Below are 14363 nucleotides of genomic sequence, written 5' to 3'. Positions count from 1 at the left end.
GATAAATTATGTTGCATTTAAAACAAGTTACTAGAAACATTTAGGAGTGTTGTTAGTAATGTAATTTAGGTTTGCCACATTTTCATATAGATACCATTTTAATAAAATGGATGCAGTTTCTAGTGTTTTGTTCATCTTGCTTCTGCTCATTTCCCTTCCTACTCAATGTTCCCCACAAGCCTTCTCTCCCTACAGTTTCAGCAGAGCACAGTGCAGCTTGATGTAATTGACTGTTTCTTTACAGTGCGTATATTGTGAATGACGTGTTCCATTATGTTCCTAATGTAACATTTCTTAAAGAACACAGTTCTGGACGTTTTGATACCAGTTTGCTTGGACATTAATGTAGTATAAAACCCCTGGGCAACTTTTATTGTTCTTCATGGAACTCTGTCCATTTGGACGAGACTTTAATTTTTTGCACAGTTCTGCATACTTTCCCTTTAAAAATGCTGTTAGCGTTCATCATTTGAACCTGACAATTCTGATGACTGACCTTTTTTTCTGTATCTGTGCCTTCATGCCATGCATTGATTTAATTTGTATTGCCTATTCTAAAGAGACATAGGGCCATATTTATACTTTTTGACGCAAAACTGCGCTAACGCAGTTTTGCGTCAAAAAAATTAGCGCCGGCTAACGCCATTCTGAAGCGCCATGCGGGCGCCGTATTTAATCAATGACGTTAGCCGGCGTTAGCCGCCGGCGCTGCCTAGTGTGCGTGGAAAAAAACGACGTACACCAGGCAGCGCCGGCGTAGGGGGATATGGAGCTTGGGCGCCAAAAAATGGGGCAAGTCAGGCTGAGGCAAATTTTTCGCCTCAACCCGATTTGCGCCATTTTGTTCGACTCTCAACCCCCATAGAAAGGACTCCTGTCTTAGCAAAGACAGGAGTCATGCCCCCTTGCCCAATGGCCATGCCCAGGGTACTTCTGTCCCCTGGGCATGGTCATTGGGCATAGTGGCATGTAGGGGGGCACAAATCAGGCCCCCCTATGCCACAAAAAAAAGAAAAAAAAAACTCACCTGAACTTACCTTAATGTCCCTGGGATGGGTCCCTCCAGCCTTGGGTGTCCTCCTGGGGTGGGCAAGGGTGGCAAGGGGTGTCCCTGGGGGCTTGGGAGGGCACCTCTGGGCTCCTTCCGAGCCCACAGGTCCCTTAACGCCTGCCCTGACCAGGCTCTAAAAAACGGCGCAAAAGCGGCCGTACGTCATTTTTTTTGACCCGCCCACTCCCGGGCGTGAATTTTGCCTGGGAGTGTAAATACGGCGCACATGCCTCGGAGTCAATTTTTTAGACGGGGACGCCTACCTTGCATCTCATTAACGCAAAGTAGGTGTCCACAGAAAAAAATGACGCAAACTCCATGGACTTTGGCGCTAGACGCGTCTAACGCCAAAGTATAAATATGGAGTTAGTTTTGCGTCGGAATTGCGTCAAAAAAAACGACGCAATTCCGGCGCAAACAGAGTATAAATATGCCCCATAGGGACTACAAAGATGTTAGGTTCTACTGGTGAGGACATCTGTAAAGGAACTGAAGTTGGATAGCATCAGTTTTTTTACTGATCCGTAGGGCAGTCTGGCATTGCCTGAAAGACTGCTCTAGCAGGTCAGTGTGTGGGCCATTTCTTTTGTTTGAGAACACAAACGCTTGCAGGCACCCATATCTCGCAAAAACCATACACAGCACAAGTTCAAAACTGCCCTGATTGGCAAATGTAGACAACATTTTTAGCTATCTGTTTCTTGATTTAATATTGTGTAATAAATAGTATCATATTTTGTATTAAAAATTGTGTTTTATAAAATGGTATGAAATGGTCACTTGGCTACCTTCAAAATGTTAATTCCCTTTTGGGATATTACAAAGGAAATAGATTGTATGAAAGATCTTTTGTTTGTTGTGGACAGTACTGCACCTCTCTGGGTAGCCCAGGTACCTCCAGGAAAGTGATTAACATTGCCACAGCACTCATCACTCTAATCATGGAAGCCAGGAAGGACACTGTTCAGGCAATGGTAAAAGAATGGAGTCAAGTGCAAGGAATAATGGATGGCATAAACCAAGAATAAACTAGCAGATCAAAAGTTTAGGGTTCAACTTTTTCGGTTGTCTTACTTAATCTTACCATTTTACAGCACAAGTTAGTGCTGTGATTGGCCGACGGGCACCTGAAGAAAAATGTTGTGGCCATCATTACAGGACTTGTGAACTCAGTCACTGTATGCGGTTGGCAGCCGACAGGTTGGGGCAGTGCCTGAATGAGTTGAAAAGGCACTGAAATTCATGAGTTATACTTAACTGACATAATTATAACATGCTCTGCTATTATGGACTGCTTATGCCAGTGCATAATACACCACTGATGATGCTTTAAATATGCTGTGGAGCAAGCTTTGTTAATTTTAGCTTTGTATAACTGATGAATTTGAGTGCAGTTTTGATTTTAAAACAATAGTGACTTTCTTTTTTTATAATGCTTTGTATTGGTTTTTCATACATATGCAATAGTAACACCAGTAACATATAGGGACACTGCATAAATACTGGTCCCCTTTATCTTCAGTGAGGATAGTTGGTGCTGTTCACACCCCCCATACCTCATATTGTTTCTCCAGGCAACCGCAGGAATTATATACAAGTCCTTCTGCTACAGCACTATAATTCATCCCACATGTCCATTCAGCCATAGTAGGTGCTAGCTCAGCTCGCCAGTGCTGAGCAATGTCCCTCTTGGCATTCATAAAGCTCATGGCATCATTTAGTTTTTTATAGTGACAACCTCTTCATTCAATAACATCAATTTAGGTTGAGGAACTGTGGTCCTACCCACCAGTCAAGACAGTGCATTACATATGGCCTTCCAGTATTGTTGTATGACTGGGCAGTCCCAAATTGTCTAGGAAAGGGTACCCAAGGAGTGACCACATCGCAAACGTTGGGAGTTTAGGCCTCCCTTCAACCTGCTCAACCTCATTGGACTGTAATAGAGGTGGTGCAGGTGTTTCAGTTGAATCTTTCCTTGTTTCATGGAACTAGCTAGGACTTCAGGGGGATCTTGGCCTCCACCCACTCCTCATCATCCAGGGACCCATATCAAGTTCTCATCTCTTCCTCAGTGCCTCCATAGGATCAAGGGTATTATTCACCAAAGAGTGATATACTGTGGAGATGCCCTTTCTGCCTATCAGACAGTCTGGGATATGTTTCGCCATTGGGTTACACTATGGGAGGGCACCACAGTTGTAGGTAATAGTAGAATTGTGTCTTGTGCAGTGTGCCTAAGAGGTTTGGAATGTACACATGGTGCTGCCCTTCCAGACCTCCACAAATTTGGATATGCCAATGTCATTTAATGCCCCAAAACTTTCTAGTGCAGTGATATGTCTAAGCCAGTTTCCAGCCCACGGTGAGGTTTCCGCCATAGGCACCCTATGCCACCTGATCTACTGTAGTGTTGGATGCTAGCAGGTTGATATTTGTGGTTCTTGTGGAGGGTTTTAGGTAGATTGGAGCCATATAAAAGATTAGACATATGGGGTGTTCCAGGCCACAAAGTTCTACTCCGGTGAGGGTTCACCCTGACCTACAAAGAACCTGTCATTTATTAGCAGAAGATGGCTGGCCCAGCAGTATAGTTTTATGTCAGGCAGCCCCTGTAACCTATGATAGGGGTTGAGGAAGCATTTGCAGAAGGAGATTGGTGGCAGGCCCCCACCCCTATGAATTTGACAATGCCTGCTTGTATGGTGTGAAAGAAGGAGAGTGTTATTTTATGTGGGTAGTTTTATAGCATGCAGAGGAAGTGTGGGAGCACTAGAAATTTAAACAGTGCTCTTCTGCCAGCTATGTTGAGTGAGCTTTTTTCCCAAAGGGTCATATCTGTTTGTGTGTGGGTAACTAGGGGTGGTATGTCTAGGTTCCACACGTATTGTTGGTTAAATGTAATGTGCTTACCTAAGTATTTAATGTGCTGGGTCATCCATTGCAAGGGGATGGCGGCTTTAATATCTTCCTGTGGCTAGTTAGAGTGATTTAAGAGGATTTGGGGCAAGAAGCGTCTCCATATATCTGTAGATTCAACGAGAGTTGAGGAACAGTGGTCTCAAGTCACTAACGTAGAGAAGAAGATCATTAGCATATAATGGCACTCTGACTTCATGCCCGTCAAGCCACCGAAAACCACTAAATTGCACATCTCACCAGATCCTCTCCGCTATTGGTTCAATTGTGAGGGCGAACAAGAAAAAGGACAGAGAGCATCCCTGTATGGTTCCTTGGTCAATATCGATGACATGAGAAATGTCCCCATTTACACAAACTTGCGCCCATGACTAAGAGTAGAGTGTGCAGACCCAGTGATGGAAGAGGGGGCCAAAATTCATGCATTCTGAAAGACAGAAAAGAAAATGCCAGTGTACTAAGTCAAAGGCTTTTTTAAAGTCAATCGATATAAAGATTCTTTGTTCCTTGGTCTGTTGTGTTGAGGGTATTGCGTTATTTAAGGTAATGGCAGATGCTGTGCCCTTTACCTCATCAGATGCATACATCTACTCTGGTTTTGGTGTATTAGGGATGTAATGATCTTTACCAGTCTCTGTGAGTCTAGAGACAATCAAGTCTTCAATAATCAGGTTCTCTCACTCTACTGTGGTTATGGTGCAATTAGCTTACAGGCGTGTGGAGTACTGAGCAAATTATTCATCTACGAGGTGCAGGGCTGTAATTGTTTGGCCAGTGATTGTGGTTAGGGTGGGTACTAGGCGAAGAGCTTGGTTCCTGTTCTTCAGTCAGCGTAAATGTTGTCCATCCTTGGCCTCTGCTTCATATAGCCTGCACTGCGAGGTGACCTGTTCTGTGGTTGCTGTGTTGAGTAGTTTCTGTCAAAGTGTAAGCCATCCTGCTGCTTCTACCCTGCTGTAGGAAACTGCACTTGTTTACAAGCAGATGGGTCTCCTGCAGCAGCATCACTAGTGGACCGTGGCACCTAAAATACTGAAACACTGCCCTCCTTTTGATTTTGTTAATGAGGCCATTAACCCTTTCGCTGGTAGGCCTTTTCCCCCAGAATGCTAAGCATTTTTTTGGCTATTTGGGGTAGTTAGCACCTAGGCCTCCATAACATTTATCCATTCCAATATTGCATTCTTTTTCCCAACATCCTGGGGATTCCATTGGCACCAGGGTTTGTGGATTCACCTAGAGGGGGCTGAGAATATTGGCAAAAACTAGCCACATTTGGGGTTTTTAGAGAAAAATGCTTTAGTGTCTTTTCCCTAAAAATGGTATCAACAAAAGGTGTGCTGTGTTAACATCACCATCTTCCCAGCTTTCAGGAACATGCAGAACTGAATTTGAAAAAAACTATTTCTTACCACATGTGAAAAATTGGGTTGTTGGTTGACTGGGGTGGGAACCCTCGTCAAGCAACAGCCACAATCCCTTGCAGGGTGAACCACAAAAAGTCACTAAATATCTGGGTAGTTTGGCATATAAAACAGTCAGGCTTAACTTAGAGGCAATGTGTAAAGTATTTATGCAGGACAAAAACAGTAATAAAGTGAAGATACAACACAAGAAAAATCACCAAACAATTCAGAAAAAGTAAGTAAATTATTTAACACCAAAATGACAAAAATTCAATAAGTAGAACTGGAATTATGCATTTACAGTTTAAGGTTCAAAATAGCGCTTAAAAAGAAAAACACTGACCGCGGACATCTAGTCATACTAGATCAGGGTAAAGTAAAAAGTTAAGGCTGACCGTAATGGAGCATGGTTCAGATACACAGAGTGGATTGAACCCGGTCAGCGCTTACCTTAAGATGTAGAAACTTTTTTTTTTTTAAAGTATCTGACAAGGTAGACGCTGCAAAAGTGTCAGAGGAGGGAGCATTGTCGTTGGATTTCCGTGGAGCGAAGCTGCAATGAAGGTTTTTGCCTTCAGACATAGTTGCCAAAATGGAAGTCGAAAAAGCTCCTGTGGGAAGAAGCAAAAGGCTGTAGCTTAAGACAGTTCCAAAAAGGTCGGATACCCCTTGGGTGAAGGACCGCTGAAACGGATTTGCTGCTGTGGAAAAGAATATAGGCCCGTATTTATACTTTTTTTGCGTCGTTTTTTTGACGCAAAAACGGCGCAAACTTGCAAAATACCATTGTATTTTGTAGGTTTGTGCCGCTTTGCGTCAAAAAGCGGCGCAAATGCGGCGCTAAAAAAAGTATAAATACGGGCCATAGTGAGAGAAACTGCAGTCAATCCGACCGGTGATACACCTTGGGTGGATAGGTGAGCAGGTTGTTCCTGACCTTCTCCTGCTTCTCAGAACACTTTTTGGTGACATTGTGTTCTCAGTTTTGGAAATTGGTCATCTGGGCACCTTTAGCACCACAACCAAAGGTCCAGGAGTGGATGGAGACCTCTTGGGGTTTCAGGACTCACTCAGGCTGGGTCCAGGTGCGGGTTTAAGATGGTGGGAGCCTGTTATTTCCCTGTAAATGTATGAAACTAGACACCCAGGGAAATCCATGGTGGGGTGAGATGAGTAGCTTTCATCAGGTTTTCCTACCCAGAATCCCTTGCAAGCCACAAATGTTTACTAAAAATGCACATTTTACCAAAATTCTGTGAGAAAAACTTCTGGAATCTGTGGGCAGCCGCATATTTCTTCCCATCCAGTATTCCCCCAAGTCTCCCAATAAAAATGGTACCTCACTTGTATGGTAATCACAACAAGCAAGGCCCCAAAATGCAACTTGGACACATCTCATAGTTCCACTGGAAACTGACCCTTTTTTGCAATGTGGGTAGGTGTGGATCTTGGGCCCTTCCTCACCCGAAACATAGTAAAACCTAGCAGATCTGCACATTTTTGTAAAACAAGATACTGGAGGCAATCCAGGGTGGGGTGACCTCTGTGGCTCACCCTAGATTTTCTTCCCCAGAAGCCCCTGCAAACATCAAACTCTGGCTAAAAAATCAACTTTCCTCCACTTTCTGTAATGGAAAGTTATTGAATCTGTGGAGAGTCAAAACTTTCCTACCACCTAGCATTCCCCTGAGGTTCTCAATAAAAATGGTACCTCACTTGTGTGGGTAAGCTTAGTGCCCATGGCATGAAAGGTCGCAAAACCCAGGAAGGAGACATCACATTTTTACACTGAAAGCTTACCCTTTTTTGCAATGTGGGTAGCTATTTATTAAGGGCCTAGCTCAGTCGGCACCTAGTGAAACCTAGCAAACCTGCACAGTTTTGAACACAAGGAGGGGGTGACTTGTGCGGCTCACAACAGGTTTTCATATCCAGAAGCCCTTTCTAACTTCAAACTTTGAGTAAAAAAACACACTTTCCTCCATTTAGCGATGGGAAGTTCTGGAATCTGTGGAGAGCACAAATTCCCCACCACTTAGCATTCCCCCAGGTCTCCTGATAAAAATGGTACCTCACTTGTGTGTGTAGGCCTAGTGCCAGTGCCTGGGACAGGAAAACCCCCAAAACACAATATGGACACATTACATTTTTCCAATGAGAGCTGACCCTTTTTTCCAATCTGGGTAACTGTGGATTTTATGCCCTAATTTAGCGGGCACCGAGTCAAACCTAGCAAACCTGCACTTTTTTAAAAACTAGATACCTAAGGCAATCCAGGGTGGGGTAGCTTGTGTGGCTCGCAAAAGATTTTCTCACCCAGAAGCCCTAGCAAACATCAAACTCGGACTCATTTCTGTAATGGAAAGTTCTGGGATCTGTGGAGAGCCACCTATTTGCTACCACCAAACATTCCCCCAAGGATCCCAATAGCAATGGTGCCTCACTTGTGTGGGTAGGCTTAGTGCCAACAGCAAGAAAGGCCTAAAACACAACAAAGACATCATATTTCTACACTTAAAACAGACCCTTTTGGGGAGCTGTGGATTTTGGGCTTAACTCAGCCAGGGCCTAGGGAAACCTAGCAAACCCACACAGTTTAGAGACCAATGGAAATCCAGAATGGGTGACTTGTGTGGCTCCCATCAGTATTTCTTATCCAGAATCCCCTGCAAACCTCAAACTTTTACTACAATAACACATTCTTTTCAGATTTCTGTGATGGGTATTTCTGAAATATGTGGAAAGCCATAAATGTCCTACTACCCAGCATTATCCCAAGTCTCCTGATAAAAAAATGGTACCTCACTTGTGGGGGGAGGGTTAATGCTCACGACAAGAAAGCGCCCACAACACAATGTAGTGATATCAACATTTCCTGTCACAAAAATGACCTGATATGGCAATGGTAGTAACTGCAGCTTTTTGGCCAGGGCTCAGCTACCACCCAGGGGAACCTATCAGAGCCAGACATCTCTGAAAACTAGATAACCAGGGAAGTCCCGGGTGATGTGCCTCATGTTGATCCCACAAAGCTTTCTCATCCACAATGCCCTGCAAACCTCAAAGTTTGCTTGTAACTTTGCATTTTACTTGCATTTCTTTCCACAAATATCCTGAATCAGCAGGAGTCCATGAGATTTTTACCACCCAGCTTTCCCTCCACCACAACAGGCATGCATCAAATCAAGGCCAACAGGATGCCCACAGAGCGACTCTCATTGACCTTAGCTTGATGTGGGCCTGTTGAGGGGACTAGGCCTAGCCCGACAAGTGGAGTATCATTTTTATTGGGACAAGTGGGGGAACTCTGTGTGTTAATACATTTTTGGACCCCTGCGGTTTCCAGAAATTTACATCACAGAAATGCAAGAAGAAATGTGCAATTATAGTGAAAGTTTGAGATTTTCACAACATTGTGGGTAATAAAATGTCATTATAGTTAGGTTGTGGATTTACTCGTACAAACCCAAAGAAATCCATGGAAATTCAGCAGTTATAGTTACAGTACTTTCAAGTAACTATAACTCGCGCCCTAAGGTAACTATAATTCACACCCTTGCCATACACAGTTTTCTTATCAATAATGTCATTGCAAACATTGCAGTGATATTAAAGATGCCATACAAGATCTCGTCAATGATATAATATGTGGAGTAATTAGCTGTGCATGGTTAAGGCGCAAGTTATAGATACCTTAGAACGTGAGTTATAGTTACTTGAAAGAACTGTACTATATACTGCTGAATTTCTGTGGCTTTGTACAAGTAAATTCAGAGCCTAACTTTAACGTCCCTGTAACCTTAGTTTTTTTCAATCAATATATATATATCTATGTATATATATGTATATATATATATATTTTTTTTCACTGAATTTGTTCATTATTATACATTATTCTAACTCCCGCCATGCAGGGCCTTTGGCCGTGTGCTGCGAGGGGTGGTTTCAAGGCCTGACCTTGCAGCCAGGCCTTTCAGCTAAGACCTTATAATCACCCAACCCCGCACCAAGCATGGCCTTTGGCCGTGCGCAGCACAGTGTAGTTTGGCCACAGTACCTGTCTCTGTCAGTGTATGTGTGAGTGGGTGCGTGAGTGTCTGAGTGGGTCTGAAAGTGCGTATGGGAGTCTATGAGTGGGTCTGAGTGGGTGCATGAGTGTCTGAGTGGGTGTGTGAGTAGGTGGTATGAGCAAATGAATTAGTGTATGAATAAGTCTGTGTTTTTTTTTCAAATGTTTCCATAATCGTGAATATTTTGCAAACAAATTGTGGAAATTCATGAAAATGTGTGAATTTGTTAGAATATTGCGCGCCGTGACACAAAATTATAGTAAACCAATAATTTGCCCATAAAACACACCTATGTCACAGCCCTGGGGTCAGGGTACCTTTACCCTGACCCCTTATGCCACTTTTGATTTGAATTTTGACCCCCGGGATTCTGTCCAGTGAAATAAAATGGCGGTCGCAACTTTCTAGTCAGGTTTCGATCAGCCAATTGCAACACTTCTTTTCACATGTGTATTCCTGAAAATTCACAAATTTCACAACTAATCGCAGCCAGAGATATACATATGTATTTGCCTTTAAATATCGGATTTACACCAAATAACAAAAAGCACAATCTGCATACCGGCAGCTAGCTTTTGGTCAAATTTAGTGTAGTTCCTTTCAGTGGTTTGAGCTGTAGACGTGTTGACAGGTTGTTAGAAATGAGGTCTCTGGTTGGTAGTCAGTTTGCACTCTGTCCAGGCAGGAACCCTCACTCTAGTCAGGGCAATGGAGATACACACTTAGATAACCCCTGCTTACTCCCTTGTCAGCTTGGCACAAGCAGTCAGACTTATCTCAAAGGTAATGTGTAAAGTATTTGTACCAACACATACAGAGATTCAGTGAAAACACTACACCAGGTTAGAAAAATAGGCAATATTTATCTAAATCAAACATGACCAAAATGACCAAAATCCAACATACACAAGTCAAGATATGATTTTTTTTAAATAGTAAGAGTCTTACTCCATAGAAAACAATGGAAACGTTGTTGTTACACAAAGTACCTGGTTTGCGTTAAAAATAAATCCACACGGGCGAGCGTGTGTCTGAAAAGTCAGCGAAGTGCTGATTCCTTACTTGCAAGTGAGGCTGTGCATCGTTTCTTCTCTGTCAGGTAGGTGATAGATCGTTTTTCTCTCCCGCATGATAGCGATGCGTTGATTTCGAGAAGGGGCACCTGGGATCCCAGCGTCAAATCCGGCCGCACGGTGATGGAAAAACTGCCCTGTGTGGGGTTTACATCATTTTCAGCAGCCGCAAGCGTGTGTTGCGTCACTTGCAGTTGATGTGTCGATTTCCCACTCACAATGCAGGTGGTGCATCGATTTCAGCCGCTAGGTGGGAGGAGCGTCAATTTTACAGCCATGTTGCAGATGGTGCATCAAACTTTTCTCAACACAGCTTCCTGTAAGTGGATTTCAGTCCTTGTTCCACCAGCTTCACTTTTCAAGGGCCCAGGAACTGGATAGGGCACCACTTGGCAGGGCAAGAGTCTCAGCAGAGAGTCCAGGTGCTGGCAGTGGAAGTCTTTGATGGCCCTTACACTTCAAAACAGGAGGCAAGTTCAGTCAAAGCCTCTGGAGATTCTTCTCAAGCAGGAATATACCACAAAGTCCAGTCTTTGTCCCCTTTCACAGGCAGAAGCAGCAACTGCAGGGTAGCCCAACAAAGCACAGGCAGGGCCAGAATGTCTCCTCAGCTCTTCAGCTCTTCTCCTTGGCAGAGGTTCCTCTTGGTTCCAGAAGGAATTCAAAGGAAAGCCTCTGTTGTTCACAAGATCCTGCCTTGCCCAGACCTGTCTCCAGACTCACTCCAGGGGGGTTGGAGACTGCATTGTGTGAGGGCAGACACAGCCCATTGAGGTGTAAGTGACCACTCCTCCCTCCACTCTAGCTCATCTCAGATGGCTCATCAGGATATACAGGCCACACCCCAGCTTTGTGTCACTGTCTAGAGTGGATTCACAAACAGCCCAACTGTCAATCTGACCTGTCAGTCTGACCCAGACATTGAATACACAAGCAGGCAGAGTCACATAATGGTTTAAGCAAGAAAATGCATACTTTCTAAAAGTGGCATTTTCAAACAGATAATTTAAAAAAATACTTTACCAAAAGATGTATTTGAAATGGTGAGTTCAGAGTCCCCAAATCTTTGTCTGCTCTCAAAAGGAAACTACACTTTAAGAATATTTAAAGGCAGTCCCCATGATAATCTATGAGGGAGACAGGCCATGCAACAGTGAAAACCGAATTTGGCAGTATTTCACTGTTAGGATACGTAAAACACATTAGTACATGCCCCACCTTTAACATACACTGCACCCTGCCCATGGGGCTACCTATGGCCTGCGTTAGGGATCCCTTACATGAATGAAGAGGGAAGGTTTGGGCCTGGCAAGTGGCTACACTTGCCAGGTCGAATTTGCAGGTTAAAACTGCACACACAGACACTGCAGTGGCAGGTCTGAGCCATGTTTGCAAGGCTACTCAAGTAGGTGCACAACTGGTGTTGCAGGCCCACTAGTAGCATTTGATTTACAGGCTCTGGGAACCCCTAGTGCACTTTACTAGGGACTTAGTAGTAAATCAAATGTGCCAATCATGGAAAAGCCAATTACACATATAATTTACACAGGGAGCACTTGCACATTAACACTGGTCAGTAGTGGTAAAGTGCCCAGAGTACCAAAAACAGCAAAAACAGAGTCCAGCACACAATCACAACATGGGAAGCAGAGGCAAAAAGTCAGGGGAGACCACTCCAAGGATGCCAGGTAGAAACACAGGTCCTATGGGAATTAACATAGGAAATGCAACATTTTTTGAGCCTCCTTTTTCTCAGCCCTCACTTGACAGATCACCCTGAAACTTCCTGTGCGCCACAAGAATCACCGGGCCACTTTTTTTGGAAAATGTTGTGAAGATATAGGCAAATCAAAAAACGAAACGCTTTTTCTATGGAAATATGGTCCTCACTATAACTATCTACTCCCGACTGTCAGTAGGAAATATATACACACACAAATATACAGTATATATTTATATATGAGACATCCACTAAACCTGCCACTCAACCCCAGGCTGCCACAGCAGGAGCGGCATGCGCAGTCCAATGCGGTTTATCGGTGACATAAATTCGAAAATCGTAAAAGACAAATCACGCACTCTCAAAGTACGATGCAAGTATTTATTGATTCAAACAAACAGCCCCTCTGATGCGTTTCGTCATTTCGCCTTGTTCACGCATGGGGTGGCCGTGCTTACAAACCCCATATGTTGTATGTGCAAAAATGACAGTGGGAAAGGACTCGTTAGTCATACAGTAGTTAGTCTTCCTACATCTGCCATCTTAGAATGGCTATGAAACTTAATGTGTCAAGACAGTAAATTATATTCCGTTTCATTCCAACATTTTCAGTCTGCCAAGTTATTTCACAATTGTGTATCTTGTGCGATCCTCATCAAAATAAACCAGTTTAACAAAGTACATATAATTTACTCCACCCTTCCCTTGGTTATAAATGAATATTGACAGTTTCAAAATTAAATGTGATAACATAATAGCAAAGGAAAGCTTGAACTCAAGATAACAAGTCACAATGGAGCAGAAGTTATATAAAGCCCAAGATGGCAAATGTATCTCTTAGTTATGTATTTCCTAGTTAGTATTTTCAATACATTATGACTAGTAGAGATAAAACAACCAATTTAAATCACAACCAGTGCTCAATTTGTGCTTGTTGTTTCCGGTGCGGGCACTAGCACTTACTTTTTGAGGGCCGGCACGTATTCTTCTGTCTCAAGCATTTACTGCAAGCAAAAGACACATATGGGAAGGACCCAGGAAGAGAAAACGAAAAAGCATCAGAAAGAGAGAAAACAGAAAGCTGCAAGCTGATAAGGCAGGGAGTGGCTCTAAATGGATTAAAGAGTCCGGCGATGGCTTCAGGATTACACTGCTTCAGTATTCCGTGCTCGCACATTTAATTGCAGCATCCGCTTGTTTAAGAGGAGAGCTTTGGGCACAGGCATGTTTTTATTTACAAATTAAGCACTGATCACAACCAAACCAGTATTATAGCTTTAAATTGGTAAAATACCATCCAAGCCAACCTGGAATGAGCAAAAAAACTGACATTTGAGGTGAGCAAATCTAGAGTGTTGCTGGTGTTGTAGCGTGCTCTATACTGGAGCCACTCTCAACCTAAACTTGCGAACTTCCTAGAGTTCTCTCTTCTCTTTTGTATAAGTTATGTGTCACTCTAACGCTAAAGGGTTTTGTTTTGACTTACACTTTGTGCTCCCTTGTGTCTGGACAAAGCTAATCCTCTCTGAAGAGCTAAAATGATAGCAAAACACATGTCAGGGGTTGATTTTGCTCATTCAGGTTACCTTGGATGGTACTTTACCTATTCAAAGCTGTAATACTATGCCTGGAGTGGTGAAAACCTTTTGTCATTTACAGCTTGGCAAGGATGGCACTGTGCTAATCCTAAGCTTTAAGATTTTGCAGTATAAATGGCAAAAGACTTTGGGGGTCGTTCCAACCCTGGCGGTCGGTGTTAAAGCGGCGGCTAACCCGCCAACAGGCTTGCGGTGTAAAAAATGGAATTCTGACCCTGGCGGAAACCGCCAACAGAGACCGCCACTTTAACACTCCGACCGCCACGGCGGGACAAGCAAACAGCGCGGCGGTCACCGCCAACAGACAGGCGGGAGACAATGTACCGCCCACCCTATCACAACCCACCAATCTGCCACCTTTTCCGGGGCGGTAGCCCCGCCGATAAAAACACGGCAGAAACAGACATTTCAAATGGAAAACGCTCACCTCCATACACCCCACGAGGAATCTGGACAGCATGGAACCCGAACTACACATCCTACCAGCCATTGTCTTCCTGCTCCTCTACCAGGAGCACGAACGCCG

Source organism: Pleurodeles waltl, chromosome 8, assembly GCF_031143425.1.
Source record: "Pleurodeles waltl isolate 20211129_DDA chromosome 8, aPleWal1.hap1.20221129, whole genome shotgun sequence".
Lineage (NCBI taxonomy): Eukaryota > Metazoa > Chordata > Amphibia > Caudata > Salamandridae > Pleurodeles > Pleurodeles waltl.
This window is presented reverse-complemented; position numbering follows the sequence as displayed.